The 22853-nt window shown below is 34.4% G+C and overlaps 1 pseudogene across 1 annotated transcript in view; it reads left to right on the top strand.

Annotated features, from left to right (window-relative positions):
- The first annotated feature begins 6758 nt into the window (after window positions 1–6758).
- Window positions 6759–22853, top strand: part of LOC105542439 — a 40643-nt pseudogene continuing 24548 nt past the window's right edge. Inside the window, exons 1-2 of the transcript XR_001006472.1 lie at window positions 6759–6946; window positions 10897–10982. The product of XR_001006472.1 is annotated as an acidic leucine-rich nuclear phosphoprotein 32 family member A pseudogene (transcript). The remainder of the gene's footprint in view (window positions 6947–10896; window positions 10983–22853) is intronic.

The raw sequence follows: 22853 nt of genomic DNA, 5'->3' as shown, positions 1-22853 counted from the left end.
GTTCTTTTCCTTGCTTCCCACATCAAATGTATGAAATATCTTAAGACTTTTTTTTTTTTTTTTTTTTTTAATCCTAACCGTCTGTGTTCTAGGTTGGAATCTAATTGCATGGGTCATGTTTTTTAGCTGGCTTTTATTGTTCTCCCTGACCCCTGGCACTTTTTTTCTTAATTCATTCTTATACACTGCTAGGAAAAAACTTCTTGAAATGTAGTCCTATTGTGTCCTTCCTCTACTAATAAATTTTCAAGGGGTTCCCCAATATCTACAAAATAAAATTCAACTTACAATGTTTTAGATTTGGGACCCTTAGTAATGGGGAATCTAGGCATCTCTCTTTTTCTTTCTTGCCTACTCTTTGGAAACTTCCCCTGCTCCCTACATTAAACTGCTTTGATTGCACATATACATCATGTATTTTCATTTCTCAGTCTTTATTTATGCTCCTCTCTGCCTCAGGGCCTCAGAATGTCTTTCCCATTCCCATACATCAAAAATCAAACCTATATTTTAAAGGTGCAGCTCAGAGCCTTCCTTTCTTCCAGTGACTTCAAGTCACTTCAAGTGATCCAATCATTTCTTCACCTAACTTCCCACTTTACTTGTATGTTTCACTACCTTCTGCCTTAATTACATGTCTTCTTGCTCTGTTAATCTTTAAGAGCCTTGATGGCAGAACCTTTATCTTCTTCATGTTGGTATCTACCCAGGGATTGTAAATAAATAGTTTTATTTAGAACTTTATAACTATTTGTTGAATAAATAAATAGATATAAATGAAATGCCGGCAACACTTGGGGGAAAGTTTTGGTAAGCAGAAATTCTAGCAACACTTGGTAAATATAAAGCATCGCTTTAGAGGTTCATGTTTGGTTTATTTACATATTCCGGTGAATGAATTATGAAATTTAAAATTTCCTGGCCCTTATATGAAGCAGTATATTGTTTTTATGATCTTTTGTCTTGAATCTTTCTGATTATATGAAGAAATAAATATAAAGAAATGAGAAATAATTAAGGATGAGATGCTGCCACTAATATTTTCCTTTTTTGTGTTTTACAATTGTTTTCCTAATTTTACGTGGTCAGTGCTAAACATTGAACAACTTATCCCTAGAACACAATGGAGAATATATTACTGAACTTCTTTAAAACATTATTCATTTATTCTCATCCTGTTTACATTCCTCTGAATATATAAAATAATTCTTGTGGATATGAAAATTTAGGTTGCTTCAGAAGCTGCTTGAGAATATGTTGAAACCTTTGATAACATGGAGGAAAACTGTGAGAAGTACAAAAATAAATTTCTAAGAGAATCGTTATAATCCTTTTCTCTCCAAGAATCACTGTCACCATCCCCATTATAATAATCTTGTAGCCATTACTAGGCAGATATCTAAAAGGCTTTAACAATGGGACATTTACTCTCACAATGCACCTTGGGATTGGTGCATATATTTTGATTTTTTAATTAAATTCAGTTGCTAAGAGACTTACCCCAAGTCACAAATTAATAACAGAGTTACGGAAAGAACTCATGAAACCACATGACTAGCTCTAGTATATTGGTCACTAAATAACTTTATTGTTCTGTCAGTGTTTAATTAAAAAGTTGTATGTTGCAATTTGAGACTTGGAGCAGTACTTCAGGTATAGTATAGGTCCTGATTTTCTCTAGGTTCTGACTTTTGTGTGGTTGTAAGAAAATAACTTCAATTTTATAATCTTCAAGAATGTGATGTTGTTCCCCAATGGCTTCCCATGTTTACTAAGTGTAGAGTATTATGAGACAATGTGGTAGATTGTATTTTCCAATATGGCTGTAACAACATCTCACATTCTCAAGCTCTTAAGCAATGCGACTTGACCAATTCCTCGTCAGAAAGGGAAGCCTGATTCTGCTCCCCTGAAATTTAGACTGGCAGATGATAGATGCAAATATCTCCTTTCCCACGCTAGATGGAATGCTCCAGGATGGAGTTTATCTGGCTATGCAGAAGACAGTTGCATAAGATCTCAGTTACATTTAGCCATGATCAGTTTGAAAAAAACAGTGACATAATATCTCTGCTACCATATTTCATTCCTCTTGTCCTTTCCTATTGCCTGGGATTGCATTTCTTTATATAATAGCATATGTGTCTGTTCTGCTTTCTGGGAAGTGCATATAATATACACAGAAAGGAGAAATTTCTTGATTTTAGGCCTCTTGACAAAACCACAAAGACTTATCATTGTATACTGGGAAGGGAAAGCGAACTATTGTCAAAAAAATTAAAATATTAATAAATCTAGGAACTCAGGACAACGATGTGTGCTGAGTGATTGCTAGGCCAAAGTAGCAAAACTGCAGTGGTGTTGCAGCAAAGAACTAGCTTAATTATTGCAAGGCAGCTGAGTGGAAGGACTGGAGGTACTTCTCAAATCCACTTCCTCAAGAGTTCTGAGGCTAGGGTTTTTAAAAATAATCTCAGGGTCCTAGGGAATGGATACTGCTGATTGGTTGGGGATGAAATTATAGGACTGTCCAAATGGTCTTCGCAGGCTGAGTCAGTTTCTGGGTGAGGGGGTCACAGGACCAACTGAGTCAGTCCCTTCATATGATTCATGGATCCCAGTGAGGTCAGATAAGGTTGCCTTAATGCAAAAGTCTAAAAAAAATCTCTGAAAGACCAATCTTAGGTTTTACAAAAGCAATCTTATCTATAGGAGTAATTGGGAAAAAGTCCCCAATCTTGTGACCTCTGGCTAAATGAGTCCTGAGCAGTAAGCAAGCTAGGGAAGAATGGCTGGTTATTGCCTAAATATGCATAGGTCTTAGCAGAATCCAGACCTCTCTCATAATTCTAACCCTGTGGCTTTTTATTAGTTTTATAATTGTGGTTTCAGTCCCCGAACAAGGAATGGAGGTAATTTCCCCCAACAAAGAATGGGATGATAGCTACTGAAATCCTTGCTTTAAGTTTAAACTGTAAACTAAATTTCTCCCATAGTCAGTTTGGCCCATGCTCAGGAATGAGCCAAGGCAGTTAGCTTGTGAGGTTAGAAGCAAAATAGAGTCAGTTATGTCTGAATTTTCTCACTGTTGCAATTTTTGCAAAGGCGGTTTCAGTTGGTGGGACCTAAGATAAGAATGCCTGAGGACCACTTATTTTCAGAGGACTTAAAGGACAAGCAGAGGAAGAAGAGACCACTTTTATGGTAAAGGATTAGTTGGAATGGTGGGAGACACCCAGGTGGGAGTAACAATCTGGGAGCAGAGGTCCAATGACGCAGACATACAGCAAGATGAGGAATGGGGAGTCTCCACTGGAGTTGGTCCTGGAAGCTTATCCAGACACCAATATACATTGCAGAAAGCAATCTCTAAAAGATGGCTAAGGTTATTTCAAAGTAAAGCCAAATAAAATGTAGTCAAGCCCCTCCCACGTGCTGGTACTTTGTGATCACCTCTAATGGATTGTTTGTTACTAATAGGCTAATAGAAAAATTCTATAATTTGTGAACTGAAAGTGAACTTGAAGAGGCTTATTGACAAAACAAGAATAAAGGAACATTCCAGTCTTATGGCTCATTAGAACTGGAATCCAGGTCTCCTGGTTCTTATTTACATGTCCCTTGAAGTCATACAGATCTTGAGATGAACAAGTCTATTTCATTTGTCCTGTAAGTCCAGTTTATGTCAATGCTTAGCACCTAGAAAATGTGTAATGACTGTTTATTGAATTAATAAATAGCTGTGACCACACTGTGAAAGTTTAAAGCAAGATGCTCTCTTGTTCTACTTAAACATGTACTTATCAATGCAAGAAATAGAAGAACATTTTCTATAAAGTAATCATAGTATTACATTAAGAATGGTTTCTTGCTGTCAGAAAGATTTTCATAAGTATAAAATCAACACTATGTTCTGTAAAATTGCTGAGAAAGTCAAAGAAATGAAAAGAAGAATATGACATATACATATCCTCTTTTAAAAATTATTTTTGAGGATTCAAGTTTTTGAGAGATGATCAAGTTTAACATCAATGCTTACTTAAGGTGTCATGGTTTAATTACTGGAAATGTTGATGGGCCCATCATTTAGGTGGGGTCGGTAAGCAAAGTTCCTAAGTACGAGACATTTTCAAATTTTGTCAAAACACTTACTTGTGCTCAAAGTATGTTTGAACTACTCATACTGTAGGGCTCCCTGACAAAGCAGTCTGAATACTGTATAATCCAGCAGGAAAATCAAAGTTGTCAAGGACTGTGTGTCTATAATAATGTCAAACCACATGATTAGGAAGATCTCTAGGGATACTAAAGTTTTAAAAAATTACCAAATACTAAAAGTCTCTTAATAAAAATTATCTATAGGTAAATTATTTAAAAAATTTTAAAACTATAATGATAGTTCAAGTGTCTGCCATACAGGTAGGAACTATCAAATAAGTAAACTTAGACCTTTATCCAGTGATAATGGATGCTCCAGAGTTCTTGTAAAGTGAATATACTATACTTTGATAATGACACATCTGTTTTGTCCCTCACTCAGAGACTATTCACTTTTCTTTGATACACAATTTCAATAGGACCTAAGGCCACCAATTATGAAGGATGCTGGAAAACTGTATATGTATATACATGTGTATATATACACATATGTGTATATAAACACATATACATACACGTATATATACACGTGTATATACACACATATATATGTGTGTGTATATATACATATGAAGTGATTAAATAATAGATGAAATGTAACATATCAAGAAGCTGAGAAGAATGAAATACCCCTATAATCACCTGAAAGACAATAGTGGTCCATAGGCATTCACTATACAGGTGAAAAGCCCAAAGAAACTGTGAACCTTGAGATCCTAACTCTAAGTAAAACAGAATATAAGGTTTCCTTATCAGGGTCTCCAATTATCCAAACAAAGTCAAGTATATTATTTCTATTCATAAGACCTTATAGAAATACATAAGACATTTTAAAAATAGTTTCATCCAAAATGACCTGATTAAAAAGAGGTTTTATATTCATAGAAAATTTATTTAACCAGAAAAATAAGTAGCAAAATTGACAAGGATTTGGTTAATTAGGGTTTTATTTCATATATTTATAAATACATATTATTCATTAAACATAATTTCTTCTATTGTAGGAAACTCAGTAACTCTTTTCTGGATTTAATGTTAAATAGCTACTATAAAAATATCTTAACCATAATTTGTTAAAAGCATAAAATGGAATAATGGACTTTTTTATCTCTTTTTAGATAATATTTAACTTAAAATCTACCCTCCAAGGAAGGTTAAAGAAATAAACAAATATAAATTTACTACATTAGTGATTAAAATATAAGGCCTTCAAAGGATGTACAGTTATGGAGGACTCAGTTCTTTCCTTGTAAAGTCATGCAAATTGAATTTTGCAGAATATTTGGCATGCAAAATCTGGAAAATGTCAGTATGAATAAGCCCGGTCAATTGTTGATTCAACTTTCTAATGGATTTACTATTGTTTTTTCTCTGTAGATTCTCTTTGTCTATTCTAATATTTACTTCACCGCTATGATAGAGACGAATGGGTTCCCAAGTGCCCAGGGTTTCTAAATTTGCTTTTGAACTAAACTGACAGTTATGCATTCAGTGGAAATAACTTTCAAGAAAAGGTAATGAAAGCTCTTCTCTAAAAATTGGGAAATTACCAGTGTTTACATAATTTAAAATACATTTCTTCTATATGCATTTCTACTTAAAGCTCATAATGGAGTATTTCCTTTTAGTGGTTTTCCAGAATCATTGAATTATATTAGGTTAATTGTTTTTAATTTTAAAGTAGAAATAACATCCTCCCAGGTATAGATAAATCAATAATTTTTAAATTTCTTGAATATTCATTAAAATATGTCACATGAATCAATTGTTCTTTCCCCAGTGTTTTTTAGCAATTTGTTAATACAGATACTAGGTTGTATCCAATCTGTTTAAGAATGCATATTCTTAATTTCCTCATTTTAATGATGATAAAAAACTTCATGCCTGAAATTTATGTTTTCATTTCAACTTTAAAACCCCTCTCTAGGTCAAACACAAAGAACTACGCTGCATTTTGAAGGGATAGTTTAAGTTCAGAAAGAAGCACTTTCTGAGCAGCATTAATATTTAAAAAGAAAATGAATTCCATAGAATAAAAAGCAATATCAGAGTGCTTTGCAATCAATAAATATAATTATTTTGTAAATTTTATTTCTGATATGTTCATATTTCTGTCTGTGTGTGTATATGTGCATGTACTAAGTCATAATATAAAATGTATTTCTTATTGTGGGTTGTGGTCCAAGTGTTTGAATGTTCCCGGTCTTTTAAAAATGCCTACACATAATAGGTAAGTGAGAAAGGATAGTGTTAGCAGAGAGAAAGAAGCAGCAGCATAGAACAATGTCAAACAAAGAAGAAAAGCATGATACACAGAATGGGCAAAAATATCAAATGAAATAGCAGTAAGTGCCTCTTGTTTAACTGAGATGTTAGACAAAGCCATCAGACTTGACAGAAAAAAAGGTTTCTGGTGTTAGTGAAGCATGCAATGTTACTTGGGTGTTGTATGTAACAGCCAGATTTTTTAAAGAATTGGGACTGATAGGGAAATAATTATGTCATCAGGTATAAGTGATTTATTCAAAGATTTCCAAATAAAACAGAAAGAAAATGAATAGTATTCAAAGACATGGCATGGTCAAGGAAAAGTGTGCAAAATGGTAGAAAATTGGGTGTATTTGAAAGAGGTGGTTGGATTTGAAAATCTGAAGAACCAAATGATAGATATAAAGGTAGAGTCAAGTCCTGTGTTGCTGAAAGCAAAGGTGGATTTTACTGTTGTGCAGTTACCAGAAATAGACAATGAGCAGAGAAGTGGAAGAAGGCTCAAATCAGAGGAAGCATTGTTAGAAATATATAAATTTCACAGTTTTTAGGGATCAGAGAGAAATTATATTTTTTAGATTTCAAAGCTGCTATTTGAAAGGTGTTCCAAATAGAGCATTATTAATCATTTGGGTTATATAAAATCAGTCTTCATTATTCTCAACTTCTTTATTTGTGAATTTGACTACTTGCTAAATTCTTTGTAACCCCAAAACCCCTTGGCACTTGTGTGGTCATTTGCAGATACGTGCAGTGTGGCAAAAACTTTGAGATGTTCAATGCACATGTTCCCACCTGAGGTTAAACAAGACAATGCTTTGCCCTCTTATTTCAGATCTCATGACGTGAACAAGCATATTTTTGGCAGCCTATTTAGTGGCATGTTTTTTTCCCATTTTAGTGCTTTTTGTTGGTGATTTCACTGTTTAAAATGGCCCCATGATAGGGCCAAAGTGCTGTCTAGTTTTCCTAAGTGCAAGAAGGCTGCGATGTGTCTTACAGAAAAAAATATGTGTGTTGGACAAGCATGAGTCCTGTTGCCTATGAGTTCAGTGTTAATGAGTCAGCAGCATATTTTATATAAGGTGTGTTTCAACAAAAGCATGAATAAAACAAGGTTATATATTGATTTATTAATGGAAATGTTGCAACCAGCTGCTGTGGAAACCTAACCCAGTATTCGCCCTAGAAGCAATGGTTCAATGTTTGCTAATTTAGTGTTGACAGTGGCTTTATAGAGCATAAACTAGTGGGATTGACAAAATTTGTGTCTTTTATTGTTCATTGTGATTTGTGAAATGTGATTAAAATAAGCTTGGTACTAAAAAATTAGAATCCTTAGGACATCAGGAAGATTCTATTCTTGAGCGTATTGCTTCCAACATATCAAGAGACAGTACATACATTGAAAATAGCACACAAACACCTAAGCAATGTGGCCTCTCCTTGTATAAAAGTCAAGGATGTGAACTAGCGGAAAGGAGGCCAAAAGAACTTCCATAGTTTTTATTACTTTTTATTTCAATAGCTTTTAGGGTACAAGTGGTCTTTTGTTACATAGATGAATTATTTAGTGGTGAATTCTGAGATTTTGGTGCACCCATCATCTGAGTAGTATACATTGTACCTAATGTGTAGTAGTTTTGTATCCCCAGGGCTCCTCCCACTCTTCCCCTTCTGAGTCTCTAAAGTCCACTGTATCACTCTGTATGCCTTTGCATACTCATAGCTTAGCTCCCACTTATAAGTGAGCACATACAGTCTTTGGTTTTCCACTCCTGTGGTACTTCACTTAGAATAATGGTCTCCAGCTCCATCCAAGTTGCTGCCATGCCAATTTCTGCATATAACCAGGCTCTTCACTAATAGTTCCTGATTTTTTTTTTTTGGAGAAAGAAGAGTAGAAGAGAAATTAAACTAGAACTTAAGAAGTAAATGACAACTTCAACTTTATCTGAGAAGGTTCTGAATCCTCAGCACTTATAGAAAGGGAAAAACAACAGGACTAAAACAACAGAACTCAAATTTCAGTTTGAGTTCAATAATTTTTTGAAACATATTTATAATGGTTCAAACACTTTAGATCTAACATGAAGAAAACATTTAATATTCTAAAGAATAAGTAGATAATTTTGTATATTTTTGTTATTTAGCACCATTTAGAATTTGAAATTTGAGATACAGGGAAATGGGGACTATTCCCATAGTCCTTGTGTGTAACTACAGAAACTAAGCTGGATAAAATCAAGAATGTTTTCTTGAAAAGTTGATAATTACGTATGAGAAGTGAATGATTTGGAAGAAATAAAGAAGAGGCCTGGGGAAACGTTTAGAGAACACCCTTCTTTAACGCATGTGAGGAGAAAGAGACATAAAGGAAGGGAAATTGGAACTAAATTGTAGCAGGAGAAACAAAATAAAGTGTGACAAAAGTATGGATACCTTAGCCTGATTGAAGTTGTAATAAAACTTATTTTGGTCTGAAATCACCTTTTTTCTTTTCATCAGGCCCCAACAAAGATTATCAGAATCTGTGTAAATCAATAGCACCGCTGAGTAGAAATTCAGGTGCTGAAGTAAATATGGATTCTAGTTAGGATAGTTTAACTGAAACCCTTTTTCATCTTGTCTGCTGAGACTGAAAATCTTTTAAAAAGTTTTATATCTGCCTTTGATTTAAGATGTTAAGATGCCTCAAAATCACCTCATTTTCATTGTACATTTCTGTGGATTTAAGAGATTAAGGCGAATTAGTTCTGATAACAGGGTGTAACTTGAAAAAGCTTGAAAAAGGATCCCAAGTCAATCCATTATAAGATTTCATCAATTTATCTTTTAATGTTTCCTTTAGAAATGTGTTACAGTAATGAATTTTGTAAAGAAAAATGGGAACAAGTAGGCTGAAACCCTGTATTGATCATTTATTCTATCATAGGAGTATCAGTAAATTAATTTCACTGAATAAAACAAGGTTTTATTATATATTACATTTATCTTATAATCTATAATCTATTATATTTATCTTATAACCTATAATCTATTATATTTATATTATAATCTATAATTATATTATGTATTATACATTATAACATAATTTATAAATTATAATTATATAATATTTATATATTAAAGGTTTTATGGTTGTTTTATGGCCATGTCTTACTAAAAAATGTTTAAATAAATCATAGAAAAGATAAGTAGGCATTGCGTTATACCTTTCTAGCCATGACCATACATAGTTATTGTATAGCAATTATTCAGCATATCATACATGAATCTATAAGCCTTTTTGAAAGAGTTTTCAGAAGATTGTCAAATTAAATATTTTTCAATTGTTTACCTGGATATTAATAACCGTAGCTTGTTAAATCATTCTGTTGCATCCAGAAGGTAATTATCCTTCATAGTAATTTTAGATAGGTAGCAATTCCACTGTGACTTTCCCAGAGGTTCTCTATTTCATCTTAATTCAAAATGTCAAAATAGACCGCAATGGATAGAGACAATTCAGAAGTAAATGATGGATAAACATAAATTCTTATTTAAAAATGCTTCAGAAATAATTTGCTATTTGATTTGAACTTTAATTGATAATACTCATGTGGCATCTAAATTATAAGAAAAACTTAGTTTTCTTGGAAACTGAAATATTTTAAAGTGACCTTATAGAAATACATTTAGATTTCATGTCACTAATTTCTTTCTTGGTAGTGATGATGGTGTTGGTATATCCTTTCAATTTTGCCAAAATATTTACATGATTCAATTTACAAACATGAAAGAGACCTTCATTTTTTACCAGTTTGCACTGACCATAAAAGTAATAAGTCATTGACTATCCTTCTTGCCTAGGCTAGTTGCAGAGAAAATGGGCCATCTTGGAGGATAGGACCTACAATTTGGAACCTAGTGGGGAGACAATCTACTCAAGCCATGGTTTTAAAGGCGTGGGTATCATCCACAGCCACCAATCCTGTCCCGTGGTTGGCCTAGAGTAGTTCAGTCCAGGATAATGGTTTGTCATGAGAGATAAACAGACCAAGGCTCTGAGGGGTGTAAGAGGGGAGATGAATAGAGAAGTCAAGAAGTCAGCCATGAAGACAAATTTTAGTCAGTGGTAATATCTTAGACCCTAAATTTTAACTAAAGCCAAGCTCTGGGGATTCGGGGCATTGAGAAAAATGGCAGGACCTTATACTCAAAACAATTATGTCATTGGGCAGGTTAATAAGACAGAAATTCCAGAAAAGTAAATAACACCAGGATCTGATTATCAGTAACTTTGAAGAGCAGAGTAATGTTTTTATGAAATAAACAGAAACCCAGTTATAAGAGTTGGACTACAAAGTAAGAGTTAAGAGAGTAAAACTGCTGATAGGATTTATTTATTCATTCAACAAATACATATGGGGTACTATTAATTACCAAATCCTGTGTTATAATTCTGAGTCCAAGAGTATTACTTTTTAGATGCTTAAAAGCCTCTTATATGGTGCTGAAATTACTTCTAAAACAGCTGAGCCTGCAGATGGGGTTCCAGGAGAAGTTTTGCACAGGTAAGGGTTGTAGCTAGTTTTGTGTAGGCGATTTTATACAGGTAGTTACAGTGTTGAGAAAAACTCATGTTCACTGTTGAAGAAGTTTTATAAAATGGACAAAAATACAGCATGTGTCTATGTGTTTCTGTGTGTGGCATTTGTAGTTGTGTAAGTACTATTGCATCTTACACTGAAACTGAAGATACAGAGTTGTGTGTATATATGATGTCTCTAATTTAAATACTCTAACCAGCCAAGCAAAGGATAATTTATTTTACGGTCACAATTCAATATAACATATTAGGAAGCATTTTTGATATGATGCATAGAGTTTTAATGTATGACATTAAGCATATTATTTATGATTAAAAGGAATAACCACATGTGAAATACATTATTACCAAAGAAGCTGTAAATCAGTTGGTGACTGCATATTGGCCAAGGATGAGTTTGTAGTTTAGAAATAGTAGTTCTAATCTTCAGGATAGGGAGACAGGGGTTTGTGTTTTTGATTATTGGTTATCAATCATTGCTCTTAGTGTTCAGTGTCTTATATACTTAATATAAGGCATGCTATGCTCCTTTGACTTCAGATACTCTTTGGTCATTATGTCTATCTGTGTGTGTGATACAACTTTATAAACACAAAGACACCTAAGAACATCCAGTGATAGTCCCAGGAATAATATTTATTCATTGTGAGGGATTTACAGTGTTTTCTAGTAATAGGCATAAATGTAATGTGATAACTATATTAACCTTCAAAAATTATCAATCGCTTTTGTTTGGCAGTGATTAGAACCAAGAAATGATGAATGAAAATGATGTTGCTTGATTAAAATTAGGTTTTACTAAAATTAGTACTGACCTTGTTCTTTGTGAACTAATCAAGCTTGTCATGTGAGTGACTGCCTTCTTTTCTTTAGAAAAGATTGTATGCAAATGAAATAATACAGTGGCTTAATTGCAAAATTTCTTACTGGTCAATCACCCTATTAAATATTTTATAATATCTTTATAGGCATTAACTCAAGGAATTTGTTTGTGATATGACTAGGGGTAATTCTATCATTTTAATTGCAATTATAGTGTCAAAGCATATAAGTTGTCCATAATTAGTCATTAGGGCCTAAAAGTAGAAATGGTTATAGATTTAAGAACTTATATTTTTCTGTCAGAATTTATTACTTACCATTATGAATCTTTCTTATGATAGTAGAGGTTCAGAGAAAAGTATATAGAAAGAATGCATTCTTTGGATACTTTAATGTTGGTTATTTGTGTATAATTTAGGCTGAAAGACTAGAGCAAAAGATAGGACCCTACGTTCTGAAGCCATGAGGTTTGATTCTGAGCTCTTAGTTCTCCACTGCATATCAAAATGTCTATACTCATTTCTAACTCTTTCGTTCTGTTTTCTCACTTAGTAATGTGTGTGTCAAGCACTTCTGAGTGTTCTTTTCACACATCTCTGCTAAAATTAAAAGATGTCATGTTAACCGTTTCAAAATATGAACAATTTTACACACTAGATTTGTTCTGTTTTGATCCAGATTGCAGAAATATGTCCAAGGGGAAAAGAAGATTATAACCTATCAAGAATATAACAATTGGCATTTCTAAATGTTAGCATGCTGTAAAAAAATAAATTGGCCATTTCTCTATCCATAGAAATATGAAAGAAACCATATTTTGATTGTCAGGAACAAATACTGTGAAAGAAATTTGTGTGGGAGGTCAGATTGGGTGACATGTGCTTTTATTTCACCTCAAAACATTTTACTATTATATTTTTATTCTTTGTTAAAAATATTTTTATCCTTTTCTTTCTTCACCAAAACAATATAGAGTTATTGGTAGAGACAGAATTTGATGAACTGAAGAAAATACATCAGTTCTTTTCACTCCTCACTTTAAGTCCTAGACCTTTATATCCATCCGCATCCTATTTAATAAGAGAGGATTCTGCTAGTTGCAAGGTGAAAGGATTTACTGAGCATTTGTGTTCTACTTTTTACATATCTATTGTTCCCAGAATTTCTAGGCGGCAGTGTTTTCAGGAACAGGATCATTTTGACATTCTGGGGATTATGAAATTTCAATTATTGTCTCAGAAATTAGTACACTGCACAATAAAAGCAAATACACATTCTAACCCTTTACCAATAATAATAATAATAGTGACATGTAGTAGTTATTCACTGCTGCATAACAAATTCCTTCCAAATTTAGTAACTCAAAACAACTCAGGAGTGTCTTAACTGGGTGGTTCTGGCTAAGAGCCTCTAATGCAGTTGTAGTCCAGTTGTCAGCCTGTAGGTAGATAGTAGAATGGTGACTACCAGAGGCTTAGATAGAAGAAATAAGTGTTAATATTTGGTAGTAGAGTAGGGAGATTATAGTTAATAATAATTTATTATATATGTGAAAATAGCTAGTAAAGAAGAATTGTAATGTTCTCAACACAAAGAAAAGATAAATAATTGAGGTGATGGTTACCCCAATTATTCTGATTTGATCATCACATATTATATACATCAAACTGTTACATGTTCCCCCCAAATATATATAACTATGTTATATTAATTTTTTTCTTTTTCTTTTTCTTTCTTTCTTTATTTTTTTTGAGATGGAGTTTCGCTCTTATTGCCCAGGCTGGAGTGCAATGGCGCGAACTTGGCTCACTGCAACCTCTGCCTCCTGGGTTCAAGTGATCTGTCTCCTCCTACTGAGTAGCTGGGATTACAGGTGCATGTACTATGCCCAGCTAATTTTTATATTTTTCGTAGAGGTGGGGTTTCATCATATTGGTCAGGCTGGTCTCAAACTCCTGACCTCAAGTAATTCACCTGCCTCAGCCTCCCAAAGTGCTGGGATTACAGGCGTGAGCCACCACACCCAGCCTTATATCAATGTTTTTAAAAGGATGCTTAACTTGGGACTGGGCACAGTGGCACACACCTGTAGTCCCAGCTACGTCAGAGGCTGAAGTAGGAAGATTGCTTGAACCCAGAAAGTCAAGGCTGATGATATGGTTTGGATCTGTGTCCCTGCACAAATCTCATGTGGAATTGTAATCTTCCATGTTGGAGGTGGAGTTTAGTGTGGGGCGATTGGATCATGATCATGGAGGTGTTTCTCATGAATAGTTTAGCATCATCACCTGGTGCTGTTCTCTCGAGAGTGAGTGAGTTCTCATGATATCTGCTTGTTTAAAAGTGTGTAGCAACTACCCCCTTGCTCTCCTTCTTGCTCTTACTTGGGCCATGTGAATTCTGTACTCCCCCTTTGCCTTCTGCCATGACTGTATGTTTCGTGAGGCCTCCCCAGAAGCCAACCAGATGACAGTATCATGCTTCCTATGCAACCTGCAGAACGATGAGTCAATTAAATCTCTTTTCTTTATAAATTAATCATTCTCAGGTGTTTCTTTATAGCAATGTGAGAATGGACTAATTCAACTGCAGTAGCCATGATTGTGTCACTGCACTCCAGCTTGAGTGACAGACTGAGACCCTGTTTCAAACTTGGTCTGGGAGTTCCTCTTTCAAGAAGCACCACTCTCATGACTATTGGCCAAAGGGCCTCAGTCCCCCATTGGCTATTGGCAGCTGGCCTCAAGCCCTGATCTCACAGACCTTTCCACAGTGTTGCTTATGAGAGGGCAGTTAACTTTCCTTAGAATGAGCGATCCAAAGAGAGAGCACACAAAGGAAGACACAAAGCTGCTTTTATAACCGCGCCTCTGAAATTGCAGCCAGCATTTCCACCTTATCCTATTCATCATTAAAAACAATACACTAAGTCTAGTCCACACACAAAAGGAGGGTAATCAGGCTTTGCTTCTTGAAGGGAGATGTATCAAAGAATTTGTTGGTATTTAAAACTACAAGATAACACTTCTGTTGATAATAGCTGCCATGTAGTGACAACCTTCTATATATTTGAGATCCTTCTTTTTGAGCACAAAGTTAGGTCTATGTAACTTCTCTTTTAACATCCAATTTTCCCTGATACAGATGCCCTGCCTTAGCATATACTCACAAAGCTATGCTTTCCCTTTCCCTTTGTTTCTTTTACAGTCCTGATTTAAATACCGAATTTTCTTTATCTGTTAATTTCATTATAGACTATAATGTGATCATTATTTGGGCATTACTTTGTCTTCCTCTCCTCCCTCTATTACGACTAGGATTTGGTCCACTGGTCCTAGAAACATTTGTTTGATTTCCCTTATCAAGAAAACCAATAGATTTTCACCCATTTGTTAACACGAGCTAAACTTTGTCAAGAAATCCTGGACAAAGGGGTTAGAAAATAAAAATGTACCTCCCTTCAATTTAATGTTTGAGGGTAAGTAAATTGTAAAGGGCTATGAATTACCTCATATATTCTTATTTTCATGATCACCAAGATTTTAAAAAGTCAGATATACAGTTGGGTTTATCCTTAATTTAGAAAAATATGTTTTTCTCAACATTATGCATTTTACCGTCATTAAATCTTATGCTGTTTTGGAGGAACCTCCATGGTACACCAAAGGGTTCCACTTGCAGATTAACTACTAAAAAGAACTTTTCAAAGTAAAGGCTTTTAACCGTAATAATCAACCAAGAATAAAGCTACTTATTATAATATTCCATTTAACTCAATTAGGGCAACTCGTGTTTAATTCAATCTATAGGTGTTCTCTAATAGACTTAGGAATTTTTAAGTTAATGGGACAAATAAATAAATTATGGTGAGAGCAAAGCAAATTTAACCCACTGTCATCTAGGGGAGAGTCTGTACTTCTAACCTTAGCTGGAAACTTTGTAGTATCTTGACTACACAATTTAGTAAACTGAGGCGGTGCTTCCCCCCAGGTGCTTATGTTGCCACCAATATCGTCAGTATCATCATTGTTATCAGTTCACATTTATTGAGAACTTATTAGATTCGTAATACCTTGCTTACATTCTGTAATTTAACCATAAAATATCTATGAAATAATTCCTCTTAATATTTCAATTTTGCAAATGAGAATCCTGGGTCATAGAGAGATTATGTGACTTGTTGTCCAAGGTTACATTTCTGGGAAGCAATAAAGGGAATTAAAATCTAGGATTTTCTGTGTTATTAATCACCAGGCTGTATCATCCTCTGGTTATATTACAGTGCTTCCCCCATGGATGACATTGACTTTACCAGCTATACTGCCTCTACAATTCATCACAATGCAATGAAATATTTCTCTTCTCAAACCTTTGGCAAAGGGAGTCCTAAAATAGTTGAGTGTAAACATATAGTTTTTTTTTTTTTTTAAATTAACAACCTTGAGTAGGTACAAGAAGCACATGGTGGGAAATATCTGAGATTACAAGGGTGCTCCTCTTGTCCTCCTCTCCCACACTGTTGTTTAAAATTTTTGATAAAATAACACTGAGGTAAATAGAAAGACGTTTGCTAGTTTCAAGATATTTGTCAACATTCCTGTCTTTGTCTCCACCCCCAAACTTTAGCATAGTCAATATGATGAGTGCCTCTGTCATCCAATACCAGCAAATGCCATATTCTTCAAACCCTTTAACGTCATGGCCTTTGATATGTTTTGGCTATGTGTCCCCACCCAAATTTCACCTTGATTTGTGATCCCCATGATCCCCATGTGTCAAGGGTGGGACCAGTGGAGGTAATTGAATTGTGGGGGCGGGGGGGTGGTTCCCCCATGCTGTTCTTGTGATAATGAGTGAGCTTCATGAGATACGATGGTTTTATAAGTGTCTGACATTTCTTCTGCTTGAACTCATTCTCTCTCCTGTTGCCCTGTGAAGAGGTGCCTTCCACCGTGATTGTAAGTTTCCTAAGGCTTCCCCAGTCATGTGGAATTGTGAGTCAATTAAATCTCTTCTCTTTATAAATTGCTCAGACTCTGGCATTTCTTCATAGCAGTGTGAGACTGGACTAATTCAACCTTCTTGGCCATAGTTTTTGGATCACTATTAGCAAATTTATTATTCAGTACTCTTCAGTTGTAAGATGCTGTAAAAACGTGGAATAAAATAAAAACCACCCCCAAATCTCTGTTTGCTGATAATCTAATTACTTTTGGTTTAATCCACCAATTCCTTGGGGGACATGGTGTTGAAATAAAACCTGCAGTTTGGTATTTTCATCAGTAGATCTCCTTGGCTCCTTGGTTACACTTTGATTCAGCTGTTATGGGTAAAAACCTTTCACTAGGAAGCAAGATAATGAGAGAAATGGGGATGAGCCATGGCAAGGGAAGAACATACTGTCATTTGAAATGGGCCATGGCTGTTTGCAATGTATCTATACTCTCTATACATTTAGTGCAAAGTTTTATATAATATTATATATATACACAAACATACACAAATATTTATGCATACACATACAAACATGTATATAAAAGTAGATATATGTTTTATTAGACATATTTTACAAAGTTTCATATGCAGTTTTCATGTGTTGTATCTGTTTTCTCCCACTTTTCATTTATTTCTGTTTTTTTTTTTCTCCTGCATTTTGTGAGGTTTCTTTGTGTCAATCTTTCATCTCACTATTTGTGATTTTCAGTTGCCTTTGGTCTACTATCCAATCTATTTTGTTTGTTCATTTACTTATTTTTGTCTGTGTAAACAATCCCCTCCAACAACTCTAATAGCTTATTTTTCCCTCATAATAATTTATTGTTGCTGATATATGGAGGTGATACCCCTTGGAATATCTCTGAGAATATCTATTACATTTATTTATTTTCTGCTTCATTTGTCCACTTTATTTTTCAGTAATTAATTAGTCTGTTTGTGAAATTTGGCTGTTTGTGTAAATGGGTTAGTGAGGCTTCTTTTATTCTTAATGTTAATTTTCATCAACTTTTTGGTGATTGAGAACATCCAATCAGATGTTCTCCAAGGAGAATATGAGAAAAAAATAAAATAACTGGAAGATCATAAATGGTGAAGGTGAGTTGATTGTGTAAAATTCTTCCTGCAGCAGTTGATTGTGTAATCCTGCAGTTCCCATTTCTTGATATACTAATAATATTGCCATCAGTTACTTCTCTGCAAATTGGAATGACTGAAATTTGAACAGGTTAAGAAAACATTTGAAATAGAAAACAATAGTTGTGATTTACATTTATGAAAGACATTAAAACAAGTAGGAAATCTTTTAAATGAGTACTTAAGCCTGATAAACTTGGTGAATAATTTGATGTTTAATTAAAAAGAAACTGCCAGGCAGGGTGCAGTGGCTCACACCTGTATTCCCAGTACTTTGGGAGGCCGAGGTGGGCGGATCACGAGGTCGGGAGATCGAGCCCATCCTAGCTAACACGGTGAAGCCCCGTCCCTACTAAAAATACAAAAAATTAGCCGGGTGTGGTGGCAGGTGCCTGTAGTCCCAGCTACTCAGGAGACTGAGACAGGAGAATGGCATGAACCCAAGAGATGGAGCTTACAGTGAGCTGAGATCGCGCCAATGCACTCCAGCCTGGGCAACAGAGCGAGACTCCATCTCAAAATAAATAAATAAATAAATAATAAAATATAATATAATAAAATAAAATAAAAAGAGATAGAGAAAAAAGAAACTGCCAAACTGTTTTTCAACATGGTTGTACTATTTTACATTCCCAATAATAATATATGAGAGTTCCAGGTATTTCACATTCTCACTAGCACTTCGTTTATCAGCTTTTAATTTTTGAAATTTTCAGCCATTCTAGTATGAGTGTAGTGGAAAATACAAAAATGTGAATAACTCACAAAAAGTGAGTAGGACTTGTTCCTATTCAGTTAAGGTGCACTTTGCCATTTGATCTTTAATGCACTGTAGGATGACCTAAAAGGAATAATTAGGTCTAAGTTATTGACGTGCATTTTTTCAAGTTCTTTCCATGTTTACTACCTTCAATTTCAGTTATCTCCCACCAACCACCCCTCCCCCACAAAAAAAATCCTCCTTTAGAGGATATCAGTCTTGTCACAGGTAGTTTCGACATTGTGGGAAAATAGAAATAGGCAGTTAGAGGAGTTACTTAAATTTGTATAATTATACACCATTTTATTTTATAAATTTTTTTATAAAAACATTAGACAAAAGAGGATATACTTGAGACAGAAAACCTATTCATTGCACAAATGTTTCTTAAATGTCTACTTTATAGAATACATTATGTTAAGCACTGATGCAGACACAAAATAGAATGTAATTTGGTACATGCAGGATAAAGCAATTATACAATTATCTCTGGTCCAAAGTAGATTGTGAAATGTACCATGAGAGGCGTACACCATAGAGCCCTGGAGTTGGGAAGCAGAAGCAATGACATCTGTTAGGGAGATTAGGGAAGTCTTAGTGACAACAGAGAAACCAATTCAGCCCTGAAGAATGCATGCGTGTCTGTCTGTTTTGTTTTGATTTTTAGTCATAAAATTAATGTTTTAAAACTCCAGATGCTTAAAAAAAAACCTAACCTTTTACCACACAAAGAAAAACTCAGCACTGAAGCGTGTTTCTCTTTCACCTTTTTCTGTATGCCTTCATATATTTGAGAAAATAATATGCATATAACTTTATATGTTGCTTTCTAAAGTTAATGCGATATTATTTAAATAAATAAATGACTAAGAATTGCACTATATTAAAAAATTTACAACCTTAACTGTTTATTCTAGCATTCTACATACCCTAAATGCTGAGCCAGCCCTCTTCTATAAAGCATTTAGGTAATGTCTTCTGTTTTGCTATTATAAGTTACAAACAGAAAATGCTTTCATGTAAAAGCACTTTTCTGTAATTTACATTCTTTTAGAATAGATTATTAGGACATAGACTACTAGATCAGAGATTGTGAACAGTTTTCATGCTAGCGAGATGTAGGTAGATGGATGAAAGACAAGGTAGGAGTTTGGGTAGAGATTTTTTTAAAAAAGAAAGGAGTTAAATTCAAATAGTAAGACAGGTAAGAAATCTAGGACACACATGGAGAGTGTATAAAACTCCATTTTGATGTCAGGGGTGTCCAATTTTTTGGCTTCCCTTGGCCACATTGGAAGAAGAATTGTCTTGGGCCACACATAATATACACTAATGCTAATGATAGATGATGAGCTAAAAAATCGCAAAAAAAATCTCATGATACTTTAAACGTATACTTTATAAAATACATTATGGTAGATACTGCTGCAGACACAAAATAGAATGGTGTAAAATATGAATGTAGCCCAATACGAATTTGTGTTGGGCCTCATTCAAAGCTGTCCTGGGCTCCATGCGGCCTGTGGATTATGGTTAGACAAGCTTGGACTAGAGGGTAGAGTATACGGAAAGACGCTGTAAAAGAGAATTCTAGAAATGTATACTGAGGTAAGACTAAAATTTCCTGGAATATTAGTTTCTTTAGGTGCTAACAGGTCATACTAGATGGTGCTCTGGATATAAATAAATTTTAAAATGTAACAATTGAACAAATTAAACAGGTTTTTAGAAGAATTTTCAAAGCCGTTAATGTGTTAATGTGAATGACTATTGTCTAAGAAGATACTACAATATGTAGGGTTTCCTATGTGTATTTTACTAAGGAACACTTTTTAAAAGAGCAGCATTAGTGTTTCAGGAAACACACTTTGAAAACTGGTAGGCAAAGACAGTAAGGATTTGATCACTAAGGAATTTGAATTCAGTTTGATGGGCATGAAAATCACTGGTGAGAATATTAGTAGTTTATATCCAATAGTGCGTGAAGGCATTGTGAAATGAGAACCTATCTGCCAACATTTACAATAAATAGTGAATTTTTTTCTCTTTGGATCTTCTGCCTAAAACATTGGACTTAGAATACATAAATATCCATTGCTTGAAGAATGAAGGCAATCGATATTTTTCACTTGCTTCTCCAATAAGTTTGTTATTGCACTCATTATTCAAACTTTCAACTTCCTGGTTGAAAAAATGCTCATCTTCAAAATTTGCTATTAACTGCCACAATTGTCACTATATATATATATATATATATATATATATATATTTGTTTGCATGACAGCTTCTAGTTTCTTCCCTCGCAGTTTTGGTTAATTTGGAATAAAACAATAAAATTATATATAATCTTTTGCTGTCAGTTTAAGTTTCTAAAACTTCATGATTGGTTCAACTCTACAACATTTCATTTGAAGTCTTCCTTCAAATATTCTCACTGATATGGTTTGGCTGTGTCCCCACCCAAATCTCACCTTGAATTGTAATAATCCTCAGGTGTCAAGGGTGGGGCCAGGATAAGATAATTGAATCATGGGGGCTGTGTCCCCTATACTGTTCTGTGGTAGTGAATAAGTCTCACAAGAATCTGATGGTTTTATAAATGGTAGTTCCCCTGCACAGGCTCCCTTGCCTACTGCCATGTAAGAAGTTCCTTTGCTCTTCCTTCATCTTCTGCCATGATTGTGAGGCCTCCTCAGCCATGTGGAACTTTGAGTCCATTAAACTTCCTTCCTTTATAAATTACCCAGTCTCGGGTTTGTCTTTATCAGCAGTGTGAGAACAGACTAATATACTGACATTCTTTATTCCTTCTGTGTTATCAGATACATAGTTCATGTATTCTATCAAATAATACATATCATAAACACTGGGAAATCATTACTCATTATTTCTAAAACCACCATCAAAATATATAATCTATCCTTCCTGTTTTTGAATAGTCTTAGACATTTGTTACAAATGAGCTCTTTCTCTCTATCTCTTGCTGGTTCCCTCTCTCCATCCTTTTTCTCTCTCCTTTCCTTTCTCTTCCCATTTTCACTATTTGGCCGACTCTGTAGAACTGCCTATGGGAAACACTTATGAAAATTTGGGCAAAATGGTGTATCTCGCTAGCATGTGTTAACAGGGCTTATCATTTTTACAAGTCTACACTAATAAGCCATTTTTCCCTTTACAAAATTATTTTACGTAGATCCAGGCTCCTTTCCTTTCTAATATACACAAAACATATTTCTCTTATATATATGAAATTACAATTTCTGTGATGTATTTTTGAAATATTTCCCATAAATTAATTTCCTTATATGCCTAAAACATAAGAAACATAATCAAAATGAACAGGAAGACAGAAGTATAAAGAGACGCATGTTGACCCTAAAAATATCAACAGTTATTCTTAAAAAAAAACCACGATGTTGACAGGTGGTGTTATATGTTTTTATACTAAAATGACAAGAAAACAATTTACGTTTATGCTGCTAAAGAAAGTGTACCTACCTAGTAGATTGAATTAATTTGAAAGGCACTTACATAAAATTTCCATTCTTCTTTCTTATTAAATTATAGGGTTAATTTCTGAAGGACATACATGGCAGGCACCAGATGTAATCTTCCCATCATCTTGTCACACCAGGTGCAATTTTTTTCTTCATGACCTGAACCCTGATTCCTTTAGGTACTGGCAGTTATCCCTTGAACCTAAGAAAAGTGGTTCAGGAAATGATTATAATTGATTCAAACTAGGCATGGTAAGCTCACTCTGCTGGGCCAGTGATTAGTCTGGAGTGGACATATGACTCATTGCTGACTAACAGAATGTAACCAGTCAGCTGGCTAGCATAACCCTTTACCCTTTCTTCTTTCCACTGGGAACACTGATGTTCCCAGGTGCAGCAGCAGCTGTCTTGTGACCATGAGGCAATAGGGAAGAGTATAAAAATCATCAAAATATTGATGGTGAAGGAGAAAGATAAAAAGATCCTATATTTCGGAAGGCATTACTGAATTTCTAGCTCCAAAGTCTATGGTAAAAAAGAAACTTATTTGTTTAATTTACTACTTGTAGTTTTTTTGTTTGTTTGTTTGTTTTTGTTTTTGTTTTTTTACTTTTAGCTAAAATAA

Source organism: Mandrillus leucophaeus, unplaced genomic scaffold (genome assembly GCF_000951045.1).
Source record: "Mandrillus leucophaeus isolate KB7577 unplaced genomic scaffold, Mleu.le_1.0 Scaffold259, whole genome shotgun sequence".
NCBI classification, from domain to species: domain Eukaryota; kingdom Metazoa; phylum Chordata; class Mammalia; order Primates; family Cercopithecidae; genus Mandrillus; species Mandrillus leucophaeus.
This window is presented reverse-complemented; position numbering and strand designations above follow the sequence as displayed.